Source organism: Mustelus asterias, chromosome 16 (genome assembly GCF_964213995.1).
Source record: "Mustelus asterias chromosome 16, sMusAst1.hap1.1, whole genome shotgun sequence".
Classification (NCBI taxonomy): Eukaryota; Metazoa; Chordata; class Chondrichthyes; order Carcharhiniformes; family Triakidae; genus Mustelus; species Mustelus asterias.
Genome location: NC_135816.1, coordinates 55,906,357 through 55,921,504, shown reverse-complemented (window position 1 = coordinate 55,921,504; position 15,148 = coordinate 55,906,357). Strand labels below are relative to the sequence as shown.

The 15,148-nt window shown below is 41.4% G+C and overlaps 1 pseudogene; it reads right to left on the bottom strand.

Annotated features, from left to right (window-relative positions):
- Window positions 1-13,179: 13,179 nt before the first annotated feature.
- LOC144505724 (U2 spliceosomal RNA) lies at window positions 13,180-13,395 on the bottom strand (annotated as a pseudogene).
- Window positions 13,396-15,148: the final 1,753 nt, after the last annotated feature.

Sequence of the window (15,148 nt, the reverse complement as noted above, 5' to 3'; positions counted from 1 at the left end):
CAAAGAGAAAACCAGAAAACCACAAAGCTAAAAATGCTCAACGCCTCAACATGGGCTCCCCTGCAGGTCGGAGGAGTAAAGGAAGAAAAATATATAAATACAGTCAGATATAAAACAGAATATCAGAGCTAAAGTAAATGTTCAACTCTTCAACAGGGACAACCCTTGCAGTTTGGAGGATCAAAACAAGACATATGTGTAAATACAGCACGAATACTCACCGGTCAAGCTTCACCGACACATTGGCATTACACTTGTAAACATTCATTTGTTTTAAAATGCTTGGAATGAAAGTGAGATGGACTGAACATGTTTTTCACAAGTGTTATATGGCGAATTGATTTGGTTTTTAGCTCGACTATCAGTCCTACAAAACTTATTTAGAAAGCCAAGTTAGACATAGTTGGGTTCTTGTCTCTGGATCCCAGGCATTAAATTGTTTTGGAGTCGGTGATTCAAATTTAAATTTCACAGTACAACAAATCAACATGATCTTGTTCAAAATGCCAGTGTTGCATATTGTCATTTCCATCTCTAATTAAAGGTCATGGATGTAAAATATTAGCTTTGTTTCTCTCTCTGCAGATGCTGCCTCATCATGTCGAGTATTCCAACATTTTGTTTTTATTCAGATATCCAGTACCTGTAGTAATGTTCCTTTGCATTTTCCTCTTTCGTTTGATTTGGAGGAATAAGACATAGACATAGACATAGAAACCCTACAGTGCAGAAGGAGGCCATTCGGCCCATCGAGTCTGCACCGACCACAATCCCACCCAGGCCCTACCCCCACATATTTACCCGCTAATCCACGCATCTCAGGACTCTTAAGGGGCAATTTTTAACCTGGCCAATCAACCTAACCCGCACATCTTTGGAAATGTACGTTTGTAAAGTAGGACCATCTAGAACAGCCAGATGTTACGGGCACAAGCGATGTTTAATTTAATTTCCCCTTTATTAGCAGTGGCGTGTTTACAACCCCTGGGTTTGCTGTGATCCAATTTCTATTAATAACCTCACAGCAAACTCATGATAGGATGAACTCAAAGGGTTAATTTATTTTGCACACACCTCAACTCAGGAGGAGGGTAGCAATATGGCCCCTTTTCACTCAGACAATAAAAAAGGATGAAGAAAAAAGATTTATAGGGCAAAGACCACAAAGAAAATAATTATTTTTTTCACTTGTGTCCACAGTTCAGAATCAAAAGTCCACAAACAGGGTGACTGAATATTGAAGCCAGACCAGTAAAGTTAAAAGAGGTCAGAAAAGGCCACCTGAATCTAAAATTGAGTCACAGAGGATCCCAGAATTAAATAGGAACCTGAGATGTCCCAGAGTTGGGAATGAAATAGTGAAGGAGATGCCTCACATAGTCAAAGGACCTAAAGATAGTCAGGTTATAAAACCAGGAAAAAAAGTTAAAGGACTTGCCTGAAGTATCAACAGTAGAAACCTTCTTTATGAAATTAGATAGGGACAAAGGGAGTCCCCAAACAGATGAGCAAATAGGGAGTAAGAAGCCTCCCCCAGCTGAAAAGCCACTAAGGAGTGTAGCTGGACTTGCACCTCCACCTGAAGAGGGAGGTGTTTCAGGGAACATGGAACAAGAGAGCGACTTCTCCAAAGGCAAAGTGAGGAAGCCAGCGATTGGTTTAGCCGATAGCTTTCTGACGCCTTTAATGGTGACCAGAAAAGTTCCCAAATCGGCCCAGAAAAAGAGGTGTTGTCTTATGTAGTTGAAAAGCCACTAGAAGGGACAGCAAGGGCTGACCGTCCACCAGAGTGAGTTGTATCCCAAAGGACAAAGAGCCAGCCACCCTCCCCCATTTCAATTACATTTCTAAATTTTCCCAGTTCTGATTAAAGGTCTCACCTGAAACGTTAGCTGTTTCTCTCTCCAGATTCTGCCAGAGTTGCAGACTATTTCAAGCAATTTCTGTTTTTATTTCATTAGAAGGACTCCTAGGATGAGGGGGCTGTTTTATCAGGAGAGATGAAGTAGAACAGATCCATATTCTCTGGAGTTAAAAGAATAAGAAATGATCTTGTTCAAACAGATTCTCAGAGGGCTTGATAACGTCTCAGCATCTACTCTATTATCACAAGGAAGTGGACTGAAATTAAGAGAAATTTCTTCACTCAGAAGGTTGTGAATTTTGAAATTCTCTTCCTCAGAGGGCTGAGGATGCATTGAGTATATTTAAGGTTGAGATTGATAGGTTTTGGACTTTTAAGGGAATCAAGGGATATGGAGATCAGGCAGAAAAGTGGAGTTAAGGATGTAATAATAGTGAAACATGCTTCAGGGGCCATATGGGCTATTTCTGCTTTTTTGTGATATATTCTGGGAAAGCATTAAGAAAAGGAGACATGCACTAAAGTGTAAAGTTTAAAAGAAGTCATACGGCACAAAGATTGAAGAATTCAGATATAGATTTTACAAACAATCACAAAGAATACAAAGCAAAGAGAGAATTGTTAACCGACACCAAGTAATTACCTTAGCCACAATTAGATTATTTGGGCTGATCTCTTGATTAGTATTAAATATGGTCCATGCTCTCACATTTCCCAGGTCAACCTGCATGGCACAGTGGCACAATGATTAGCACTGCTGCCTCACAGCGCTAGGGATCTGGGTTCAGTTCCTGGCTTGGGTCACTGTCTGTGCAGAGTCTGCACGTTCTCCCCATGTCTGTGTGGGTTTCCTCCAGGTGCTCTAGTTTTTTCCCACAGTCCAAAAGACGCGCTGACTAGGTGCATTGGCCATGCTAAATTCTCCCTCAGTGTACCTGAACAGGCGCCGGAGTGTGGTGACTAGGGGATTTTCAGTGGCTTCACTACAAGCCTGCTTGTGATAATAATAAATAAACTTTAAACTGATTGTGTACCATCCCGATTCTGTGAGGTTGGCTTATTTAACTAAGACAGTTTGCATGGATTTCTGCAGAAGATTCTTATGGACTGGAAATGTTAACTTAATTTCTTTCTCCAGAGCTGCTGAACTCTTTCAGAAATTTGTTTTTATCGCTTGGATTTCATGTGTATGTTGTACTGGCAAATGGCACAGTAGTTTGGAATCCTGAATATATCTGCTTTTAAATAATTGTTGCACTCAAAAGGGAGGCAAAACTGTGTTTTGTATAAATAGCTGGTAAAGCAATATTCCCGGTCTCCACCACTAAAAAGGGCCTAGAAATCGTACTGAAGGAAGTGGGAAAGTGCCAAAGGGGAGCCCCCTTATAATAGAGTCAACGAACAGCAAGTATGGCAAGACATGGAAAACATTGTGAATACAGATTTCCATGTCTATAGGTCATGGGCGCAAATAAACAAAATGTTGAAGGCTGAGGAACAGTGTCAGGATAAGCCTGTATTAATTATGCTCACTGAACGGAAAGAGATGTTTGTTCTAAACATGTAGCAAACACTCATCCTACAGAATGTGCCAGATCACCAATGTCCCTACATCCCTTCTGTATCATGTCAGTGTATGTACTCTGTTGTCAGGCGTTTACGTTTGTTATCAATGTTGCATTTTTGTAACGACTGCAGTGACTCCTCAAACTATTTGTGAGTTATTTATTCTTGCTCATACCATTTGGTAAGATTTGGCTCCTAGCCTAACAGTGAAATCATCTATTTGCTTTGTAAGAAAGCTGTCCTCAACCATTAAGAAAACCTGTGTTCAGGGTGAAATATCTAATCTCTATCACTGCAACTAACAAGAAGGATTCCTTCAAAATAATGAACATGGAAGTTGTTAAGGGAATTGATATCAGTGAGCCTGGTAACTTGCCTTGCCACAGTTGTTTGAAAAAATAACTTCAACCTTATCTTCTAGCACCTGACCCCTAAATCAGTGATGGCCTACTTTATCCCTTTGCTACAAAAAACAAGCCTTGTTACTCGATGTCCAGCCAATGGGCAAATTTCCAATACTGATTCATGTTCTATTTTCTGTAGGCTCCATTACATGAGCATTCTTCAAGAAGTCCAAAACACACCAGAAACAGAAGTCGGAAGAAGCATCCAACATTATGATTAGTTAGATACTCACATTTCTGAAGAAAGATCTGTTCATTCCCGAGCAGATGTGAATAGTGATGGGTACAAAATTCTTCAACAGTTTGACATACAAGTTCCCATGCAGGTCTCATACAAGTCACCATGTGCGCACGGCAAAGAGCATGTGAACTTAAACAAATTGTCTGCACGCTATAAAAAGAAGTTAAAGGCTATGTTGGCTGTTAGTAATAATGTCAGGAGCAAAACAAAGTGGAACAAGTGAGTAGGGCACTCAGCAGAACTCAAAGCTCTGCTGCGCTGTGTTAGTTCAACATTATTACAATTACGCAGCTCTTTCTTGAGGCTTTTCCATGCCTGATTGATGCTCAGTAACTATAAACTTTTATTTCGAGCTTCCACCTTACTGAAGAGGCTTCAGGTTAATCACATACAACCATCGGCTCTGAAAACTCAGCTCACATTTTGATAGCTGTGAAAAATTCCACCACAACAGCTGAGAAAATGCACAAAATTCTAAAACAACCAAAATTCTAAATAAAACAATCCACAATATTCTATAAAATGATAATTCATCCTATCTCTGAATGTTAAAAAATTTCAGGATCTGCAACTTTGCCAAAAATTAATCAGTTCTTCCTCGGGCCGTGCTCTGTGTATCTTTGCCCCAAATTAATATTCAAATAAGTCCCTATCCGCTTGAGAAGGGTGCTTCCTCTTACCTCTGCAGTTAACTAGTGAAATTTATGTTAAAAGGATTAATTATTGCAGAACAGAAGACTAGTCTATTTCTTCATCTGAGCTGCCCAATTTATGCTGATAAAATGGACAGACTGGATTGGATAATATAATCTTGTATGTGATTCAATTTCACAGCAAATCACCTGAAATTTTAAACAAGAAAACCAAAGTTACTTTTACTTTGGAGTTGACATAAGTTGAAAGAAAGCTCCTGTAAGAATAAAAAAACCTGTAGCCTTCTGAACCATTTGAAAACCACAATAGATCACTGAATAGATTATATAGACATTGAACAATGATTGCAGTAATTATTACAATAGCCACCAGGAGGCGCTATGCAATGGTATTCATTTTTGGCAGATGTCTGACAGTTAATGCACTCTTCACCCTGCTGGTGTCAGTGTTTCAGCGCAATAAATAACTTTGGTAAGTGCTTTTGTCATTCAGAATGATAGCCAGAAGTTAGAAAAAAATGTAACGCCTTCAAAACCTAAAAAATTAGACAAAGTAGTAAATTGGAGATGAGAGTTCCTCCTCAAGGAATCCTACCAATGTTAACTGTCAAAATTCTAATATAACTAACTTGCAATGTAGGTCAAAGCATGAGAATAGTTAAAATGTTTTAAAAAAATACATGCATTAACTTCCCTTCTTTAGTCATGTTTAAGTTCAATATGCAGCTGTTCAGTTCAACATCAAAATAGCTCCTTTACTAAGGAAATTATTAAAAGTAGCATGTATTTCTAAGGTGCACGCCATTGTTCCAGGCTGCCGCAGGTGATATTAGCACCTTCCAGTTTGCTGTTCACCATTGTATCAGAGGTCACCAAGGCACTTGTACACTAGAAGAAACAGTTCCAATACTTCATTTCTCAAAGGCCAGGAAAGTTGGATAAGTACTACATTTTGCTTCTTCAGGATCCAAGGTGTGATGTATTCCATCCAACTGACATGCAAGTGTCACTTCAACATCCGAGCATCTTTCTGGATAGAAAGGGATTCTATTCCTTCAATGCTCAGCTTGTTTGTGACCACAGGCAGCAGATAATGCAGGTCTAAGCAGATTTGTTCAAAACAGTCACAATTGTTTCTTCCTGCATTCTGCCCCACCTGGAGAAAGGAGGTTTGCATGTATATGTAAGCACTTTTCTAATGAAACAGAGAAAACTAGAAGCAGGAGTAGGCCATTCGGCCCTTCGAGCCTGCTCCGCCATTCATTTTGATTATGGCTGATCATCAAATTCAATATCCTGATTCCCCCCTTCCCTCCATATCCCTTGATCTGTGTAGCCCCAAGAGCTATATCTAATTTCTTGTTGAAATCAGATGTTTTGGCCTTAACTACATTCTGTGGTAGTGAATCCCACACATTCACCACCCTCTGGGTGAAGAAATTTCTCCTGACCTCAGTTTTAAAAGGTTTTCCCTTTATCCTCAAACTATGACCCCTAGTTCTGGACTCCCCCACCACTGGGAACATTCTTTCTGAATTTATCCTGTATAACGCTGTTGGAATTTTAAGTTTCTACAAGATTCCCTCTCACTCTTCTAAACTCCAGTGAATATAATCCTAACCGATTTAGTCTCTCCTCATATAACAGACCTGCCATCCAATCAGCTTGGTAAACCTTTGCTGTACTCCCTCTATAGCAAGGACATCCTTCCTCAGATAAGGACAACAAAACTGCACACAATACTCCAGGTACGGCCTCACTGATGCCCTATACTATTGCAGCAGAGCATCCCTATACCTCTACTCAAGTCGTCTCGCTATGAAGGCCAACATACCATTTGCCTTCTTTACTGCCTGCCTACACGCTGACTTTCAGCGACTGATGCATGAGGACTCCAATGTCTCGTTGAATATCTGCCTTTCTCAATTTACACCCATTCAAGTAATAATGTCTTCCTATTATTAGTGGATAACCTCACATTCATCCACATTATACTAAAATTGCCATGCAGATGCCCAACTCAGCTTATCCAAATCACACTGAAGCATCTCTGCATCCTCTTCACAGCTCACCCTCCCACCCAACTTTGTATCATCTGCAAATTTGGAGATTATATATATAATATGAACAGTTGGGGTCCTAGCACAGATCCCTGCGGAACCACACTCGTCACTGACTGCCAATCAGAAAAAAAACCATTTATGCCAACTCTTTGCTTCTTATCTGCTGACCAGCTTTCTATCCATCTCAAGACATTACCTGCAATCCCATGTGCTTTAACTTTACATAATCTGTTATGTGATACCTTGTCAAAAGCCTTCTGAAAGTCTAAATAAACCACATCCACTGGTTCTCCTTGGTCAACTCTACTATTTACATTCTCAAAAAATTCCGACAGATTTGTCAAGCATGAGTTCCCTTTTGTAAATCCATGCTTTCCAAATGCCAAGTTATGAAACCCTTGATAATAGACTCTAGCAACTTCCCCAGTGTCGACATTAGGCTCACAGGTCTATAGTTCCCTGTTTTCTCTCTACTTCCCTTTTTGAATAGCGGGCTTACATTAGCTACCCACCAATCTGTAGGAACTATTCCAGAGTCCAAAGAATTTTGGAAAATAACCACCAATGGATCTATTGTTTCCAGGGCCACTTCCTTAAGTCCTCTGGGATGAAGATTATCATGACCTGGAGAATTATCCACCTTTAATCCCATCAATTTCCCCAAAACCATTTCTCTACTAATGCTGATTTCCTTCAGCTCCTCATTAAAACATGTTTCTCTCAGCACTTCTACTACATTATTCATTTCTTCCTTTGTGAAGACTGAAGAAAAGCACAAATTTAATTCCTCAGCCATTTCTTTATTCCCAGTTATGAATTCTCTCGTTTCTGACTGTAAGGGGCATACATTTGTTTTTTGTCAATCTTTTTCTCTTTACATATCTTTTACAGTCAGTTTTTATGTTCCCCGCTAGCTTACTTTCATACTCTAATTTTCCCCTCTTAGTCAATCCCTTGGTTCTCCTTTGCTGAATTTTAAACTTCTTCCAATCCTCAGGCCTATTGTTTTTTCTTGCCAGTTTGTATCCTTCTTCCTTGAATCTGATACTATCTCTAATTTCCCCTGTAAGCCATGGTTTGGCCACAATTCCCTGACAACTCTTGCGCTAAACAGGAATAAACAACTTCTGGAGTTTACCTATTTGTTCTGTAAATGCCTGCCATTGCCTGTCTACTGTCTTTCCTTTCAATAATGTTCCCTGTCCATCATAGCCAATTCATGCTTCATACCATCATAGTTACCTTTATTGAAATTCAGGACCTTGGTCTCAAAATCAACTACATCATTATCCACCTTAACAAAAAATTCTACCATATTAAGGTCACTCGTTCCCAAGGGTTCTCTCACAACTAGACTACCAACTAATTCTTTCTCATTGCACAACACCCAGTCCAAGATGGCCTGCTCCCTTGTTGGTTCCTCAATGTATTGCTCCAGAAAACCATCCCATATGCACTCCAGAAATTCCTCCTCTATTATACTGTGACTAATTTAACTCTCCCAATCTATGCGCAGATTAAAGTCGCCCATAATCACAGATGTTTCTTTAACACATGCATCTCTGATTTCATATCTAATGCTTTTCTCAACATTACCATGAGTTTGGTGGTCTGTATACCACTCCCACCAAAGTTGTTTGCCTCTTGTTATTTCTTAACTTGATCCCACATCATCTATACTAATATCTTTCCTCAATATCGTATCAATATCATCATTAATCAACAATGCAACTCTACCACCTTTTCCTTTCCGTCTGTCCTTCCGAAACACTGAATAGCACTCAATGTTTAGTTTCCATCTTTGCTCAACTTGCAGCCACGTCTCAGTAATGCCAACTATATCATACCCCTTTACATCTATCTGTGCAACTAATTCATCAATTTTGTTTCGAATGCTCTGAGCATTCAGGTACAAAACCTTAAGGTGGGCACTTTTAATATTTCTCTTCCCTTTCATACTATTTTTTACTCGGTCCTTATCTGGAAAGTCATAACACACTGTATAACTTTGGAATTTTTGTGTTTTGCACTTTTCAACTACAGTCTTAGACAATATGTATAAGAGTTTTTCACTTTACTTCTGTCCTTTAGTAAAGCATTGTGAAATAAATACCATAAATTAATTTGCTTAAGCATTCCCTTTCAGTTGAACCAAAAATCTGCTATGAGTCTGTATTAGTGAATCCCAGATTTTATTGAACCTGATGATTTTGTTGTGGCTGTCATTCAAGGGGTCACTTCCAATGTCTTGTGTGTTATCTGGGTCAATTGGTAGCATTAAGTTAAGATGTTCACCTTTTCTCATGATGACTTTGACACACTTGGTCATGGAGTAGCCATGCATTATATTTATCAGGCCAGGTTCCAGAACAAAGAACAGTACAGCACAGGAACAGGCCCTTTGGCCCATCAAGCCTGCGCCAATCACATTGTCCTATCTAGACTAACCGCTTGTCTCCCTCTATTCCCTGTCTGTTCATATGTTTATCCAGGTAAGTCTTAAATGTCACTAACGTGTCTGCCTCAGCCACCTCACTTGGCAGTGCATTCCAGGCCCCCACCACTCTGTGTAAAAAAACTTCCCCCACACATCACCACAGAACCTTTCCCCCCCTTACCTTGAACTTGTGCCCCTTGTAATTGTCATTTCTGCCCTGGGAAAAAGCTTCCAACTGTTCACCCTATCTATAGCCCTCATAATTGTATAAATTTCTATCAGGTCGCCCCTCAGTCTCCGTTTTTCCAGGGAGAACAATCCCAGTTTATTCAATCTCTCCTCATAGCTAATACCCTCCATACTAGGCAACATCCTGGTAAACCTTTCTGATTGATTTTAGTATTTCTAATTAATATTTGTTTGTTAAAACTCCATATTAAAATGCTTTTGCAGCCTACTCTCTCTTCAAAAATAACTATTTTCCTTCTTATTTTGACAAGCAGTTTAGTGTTGCTCTTTCATGTTAAAGATATCCTGAAAGAGTAGATAATTTTGTAGTTTTACATTTGCCTTATCATTCATATTGGACTTGGAAGAAATTCAAAGCTTTGATGAAAGTGAAACATAATAGCAGTGAGTAAAATGATCAATATATTTTTAAAAGTCAATAGGTATCAATCACATTCAATGTTAGACAAAGTAACATTGAATTTGCAAATGTTTTGTTGTTATGAAGTAGCTCAATTTCAAAATGTTTTCAAAAGTAAAGTATAAATCAAATAGTTCTCTCTTACAATTTCTTATGTTTATTTCACCACCTTTTTTTCTCCACTTCTGATGGCAAACTTTAGTTGCTTTAAGGTGCTTTGGAAACTGGTAGTTTCCTCATAGTTTGACTGTATAGCAAGAGTGTTAGACACATGTCTGGATTTTGTGGTCAATGCAAAGCAAAGGGAATCTCTGCTGACCTCAAATAAAGCCTTGCTGAGAGACTGAGCAATCATTGTCATGAAAACTTTACTTCCTCATGTTATGCAGTGGATTGTCGGGTTCGTCAATGGCAATTCCCAGTGTGGGACTGCAATTATACCATCAAGCTCTCCAAGCAGCCAATGAGAATATAGAAGTCTCCAGGACAGCCAACCAGGAAATGAAAAGAACTAAAATCAAATTATTTCAAAACACTTTACATGGAGCAAAATAAAGATTGATGTGTACGTGTATGGGATGAGGATAGAAACTGAAGTATCATGAAAAAACTTTCAAAAATAGTTTAAAAAATCTACCAACTAATCATAATGGAGACATTTAACAATATTTGGCCAGATCTGTTGTTCAGAAACAGTCATTCCTGTGATCGCTATTAAAAACCCAGTTACACTGGATTGTACAAGATGTAACTTTTAATGGAATTTCTAACAATGATGTGAGAGGGGATGGGGAAGTTCTACCACACGTACTGGTTTAACTGATTGCCTGCTCTGAGTGGAGGAAAGGGGGTGGGGTAGTGGAGAACCGATCCAGCACATATCCTGAGGTGGAGCAGTGAATGCCAGACCACAACTTCCGGATTGTAGTAAAAGCAAATACTGGGCAATCAGAAATAGGAACAGAAAATGAGGGGAAAACCCAACAGGTCTGGTAGCATCAGTGGAGAGGGAAGTAGAGTTAACGGCAGAAATTCTCTGGCCCATTCACGTCCCACCACTGCTGCCAGCGGGAACAGAGAATTTGGCACTCAGCCAAATCTCCATTCGCTGCAGCGGGACCGGAGAATCCCAGCTGCGGGCGAGGTCGGAGAATCCCGTCCAATATTCTTTGCCATCTTAGAAACATAGAAAAGCTACAGCACAAACAGGCCCTTCGGCCCACAAGTTGCGCTGAACAATTTCCTTACCTTCTAGGCTCATCTATAACCCTCTATCTTACTAACCTCCATGAACCTATCCAAAAGTCTCTTAAAAGACTCAATTGAATCCGCTTCCACCACCACTACCGGCAGCCGATTCCATGCACCCACCACCCTCTGAGTGAAAAACTTACCCCTGACATCGCCTCTATACCTACTCCCCAGCACCCTAAACCTTTGGCCTCTCGTGACAACCATTTCAGCCCTGGGTAAAAGCCTCTGAGAATCCACTCTATCAATACCTCTCAACATCTTATACACCTCTATCAGGTCACCTCTCATCCTTCGCCTCTCCAAGGAGAATAGACCTAGTTCTCTCAACCTATCCTCATAAGGCATACCACTTAATCCCGGCAACATCCTCGTAAATCTCCTCTGCACCCGTTCTATGGCTTCCACATCTTCTCGGAACTATTCATCAGCTTGTAATCCATGTGTGTGGTAAATCCTGAAAATTGTGGTCAGATTCAGAAGGATGGTGAGTGCTGTCATTTTCTGGGCCAAAATATCTGTTTGACCACACTCGTGACACAGCGTCATATTTTGTGTATTTCCATAATTTTTTTGATTTTATTTCATATTTTAAATGGATGTGGTAGTCACACCTTTTGATCTTAAAAATTGGAACCAATACAATAAGCATGGTTCCAGATAGTTAAATCAAGTGACTGACTGACGATCCGGCTGTTGGCAAACATCTTGTCACTGAGATGCTTCAAAACACCTCCAATTTTATATTAAAATGCGGGTCCATCTCATCCTGAGCCACAGCTTCTCTAAACAGTGGACTCAGTCAAATAGAAATTTGAAAACAGAAAATGCTGGAAATACTCAGCGGGTCAGACAGCATCAGTGGAGAGAGAAACTGAGTTAATTAATGTTTCAGGTCAGGGATGACCCTTCATCAAGGGTCCAGAGCTTCACGTTTTTAGGTGTCCAGATCACCAATAACCTGTCCTGGTTCCCCCTATGCTGACACTATAGTTAAGAAAGCCCACCAACGCCTCTACTTTCTCTGAAGACCAAGGAAATTTAGCATGTCAGCTATGACTCTCTCCAACTTTTACAGGTGCACCATAGAAAGCATTCTTTCTGGTTGTATCATAGCTTGGTATGGCTCCTGCTCTGCCCAAGACTGCAAGGAACTACGAAAGGTCGTGAATGTAGCCCAATCCATCACGCAAGCCAGCCTCCCATCCATTGACTCTGTCTACACTTCCCGCTGCCTTGGCAAATTAAGGACCTCACGCACCCCGTACATTCTCTCTTCCACCTTCTTCTGTTGGGAAAAAGATACAAAAGTCTGAGGTCACGTACCGACCGACTCAAGAACAGCTTGTTCCCTGCTGCCGTCAGACTTTTGAATGGACTTACCTTGAACTAAGTTGATCTTTCTCTACATCCTAGCTATGACTGTAACATTACATTCTGCACTCTCTCGTTTCCTTCTCTATGAACGGTATGTTTTGTCTGTATAGCGCGCAAGAAACAATACTTTTCGCTGTATGTTAATACATGTGACAATAATAAATTAAATCAGGTGAAATTCATCAGAAATGAGGAAAGCTGGAGATATTAAAACATACCTGGGCTGGGACTAATGTAAGTGTTGCTCCCAACAAAAAACTGTCGACAGTTTATAAAAAAAGCTCTTTCACTGCCCGATATGTCGGTTAATGGTAACACATCAGCACGCGGTCACCACCGACGGTTGCTTCCTTTGAAATCGCGCAGTCAGCATCTCAATCTCGGTCTTTTGGCTAAGATCAAGTGTAGTATGGTCGGCAGCCCATGGTCGGCCGCACTTGGTTGAGGTCATTGGGTTACACTGAAGCTTCATATGTTTCATATGAAGCAATTTTTTAAAGCGGCATCTCGGCCTTTTGGCTAAGATGCAAATGAGCTCAAGTCTTGGAGGAGGAACCTCCCCCTTCTCCAATCAGCTTGGCTCATGAAGATCAGGCCCAGGACAGGGTGGTTTGGTCGCTCGCCCTGTCTTGTCAGCCTGGATCTGAAATGTCTCAACTTGTTGAGACTCTGAATTGGATTTGATTTGATTGAATTGGAAAAGTATTTTAAAAAATCAAACCGGGTCGGTGCACACAGTGCACGCGGGTGAGCCATTTTTAAAATACTTTTCCAATTCAATCAAATCAAATCCAATTCAGAGTCTCAACAAGAGACCTCGACCAAGTGCGGCCGACCATGGGCTGCCGACCATACTACACTTGATCTTAGCCAAAAGGCCGAGAAGCGGGTGGGCCATTCACATAGTCAATGTGGGTCAATCACAGTTCAAGATCTGGACTCCTGCGGGGCGTGTGGACCAATCACAGTTCAAGATCTGGACTCCTGCGGGGCGTGTGGACCAATCACAGTTCAAGATCTGGACTCCTGCGGGGCGTGTGGACCAATCACAGTTCAAGATCTGGACTCCTGCGGGGCGCATGGGCCAATGACAGCTCAAGGCCTGGACTCCTGCGGGGATGCCTGGACCATTGAACGCCGGCAGATCTCACGGGCCAATCACAGCACAAAACGCTTTGGGCGGGAAGCGGTGCGCGTGGCTGATGTTAGATATTAACCATCTCCCCTCCTGACATGTTGAAGCGGAGTTGACAGACTTGGTCTTTCTGCATAAAACCTTCCAATTAGCTGTTGGTGTCGGTCGGCGGAGAGACATTTTTCAGACCCTCCCCCGCCACCCTCGCCTGTAAATATCCGAGAGAAAATGGCGCAGGAAGAAAAGGCGAAGGTGAAACCCAAGGGGAAGAAAGGTCTCCTCAGCGCCGTGTACGTGAACCGTTTCGGCAGACATTTGTCGGGCGCGGTTATCAGGTTCGGAGCCCAGGAAGAGAAGAAGCAGCAGCAGGCGGCTGTGTGTTCACCTGAGGGAAATACACATCCCCTCACAGCGGACCCCCCTCTGAATGTGGGTGTGAAAAGTCGCAGAGGGAATAGAGCAACTTTCATTCCGCCAACACACGTTAAAAGCCCAGAGTTGTCCTTTGAACTAACTGATGAAGGGACATTGATGCAAAATAATGGTAGGTTTCCTGCCTTGCAGTCATCAATGAGGAAATAAATGTAAATTTAAATTTCCTATCTCCTCTTCTGCAGATAATTAATCATAGAAACCCTACAGTGCAGAAAGAGGCCATGAGTCTGCACCAACCACAATCCCACCCAGGCCCTACCCCCATATTCCTACACATTTACCCGTTAATCCCTCTAACCTACGCATCTCAGGACACTAAGGGGCAATTTTTTCCCATGGTCAATCAACCTAACCCGCACATCTTTGGACTGTGGGAGGAAACCAGAGCACCCGGAGGAAACCCATGCAGACACGAGGAGAATGTGCAAACTCCACACAGACAGTGACCCAAGCTGGGAATCGAACCCAGGTCCCTGGAGCTGTGAAGCAGCAGTGCTAACCACTGTGCTACTGTGCCGCCATATTAATGTTATATATTACTGTATAACCTGTAAATATTTGGGAACTAATTGTCTGTAAGTGTTCATTGGTCCACATTTCACAGCTGCAGTAGTAGAGACTCACCTGAAATGGAACAAAACCAGTTGAACCCAGTCCTTCTATTGTACCAAGTGTCATAGCATAAAGCAAAAGAGTTTCTAAACTTAACAAGTTTAAAGTGTGGTTATTAACAACATCTGGGTACCGGATGACAACAAGAACACATAGTTGGGTGTCCCTGAGTAAACCTAAAGTATTTTAAATGAATTTAGTACTGATTTGGAAAAACGATCCACTTAGTTGCTGGATGAATTCTGTACAACAGCTGTTCCCAAACTGGGTTCTGGACTCCTCCAGGGGTTCTGCGGTTGGTCTGGCCAGATCCCGAGAAGAACTGAGTGGGGTGGGGTGCATGAAAAGCTAAGGTCGGGTGGCCTGACAAGAGCCTCGGCTGAGGGGGTCCGAAAGGAGAATGAGTGGATGTGGGTGAATGGGTGAGTGAAATTAGGTGAGTATGAGAGAGGGTGAGGGAG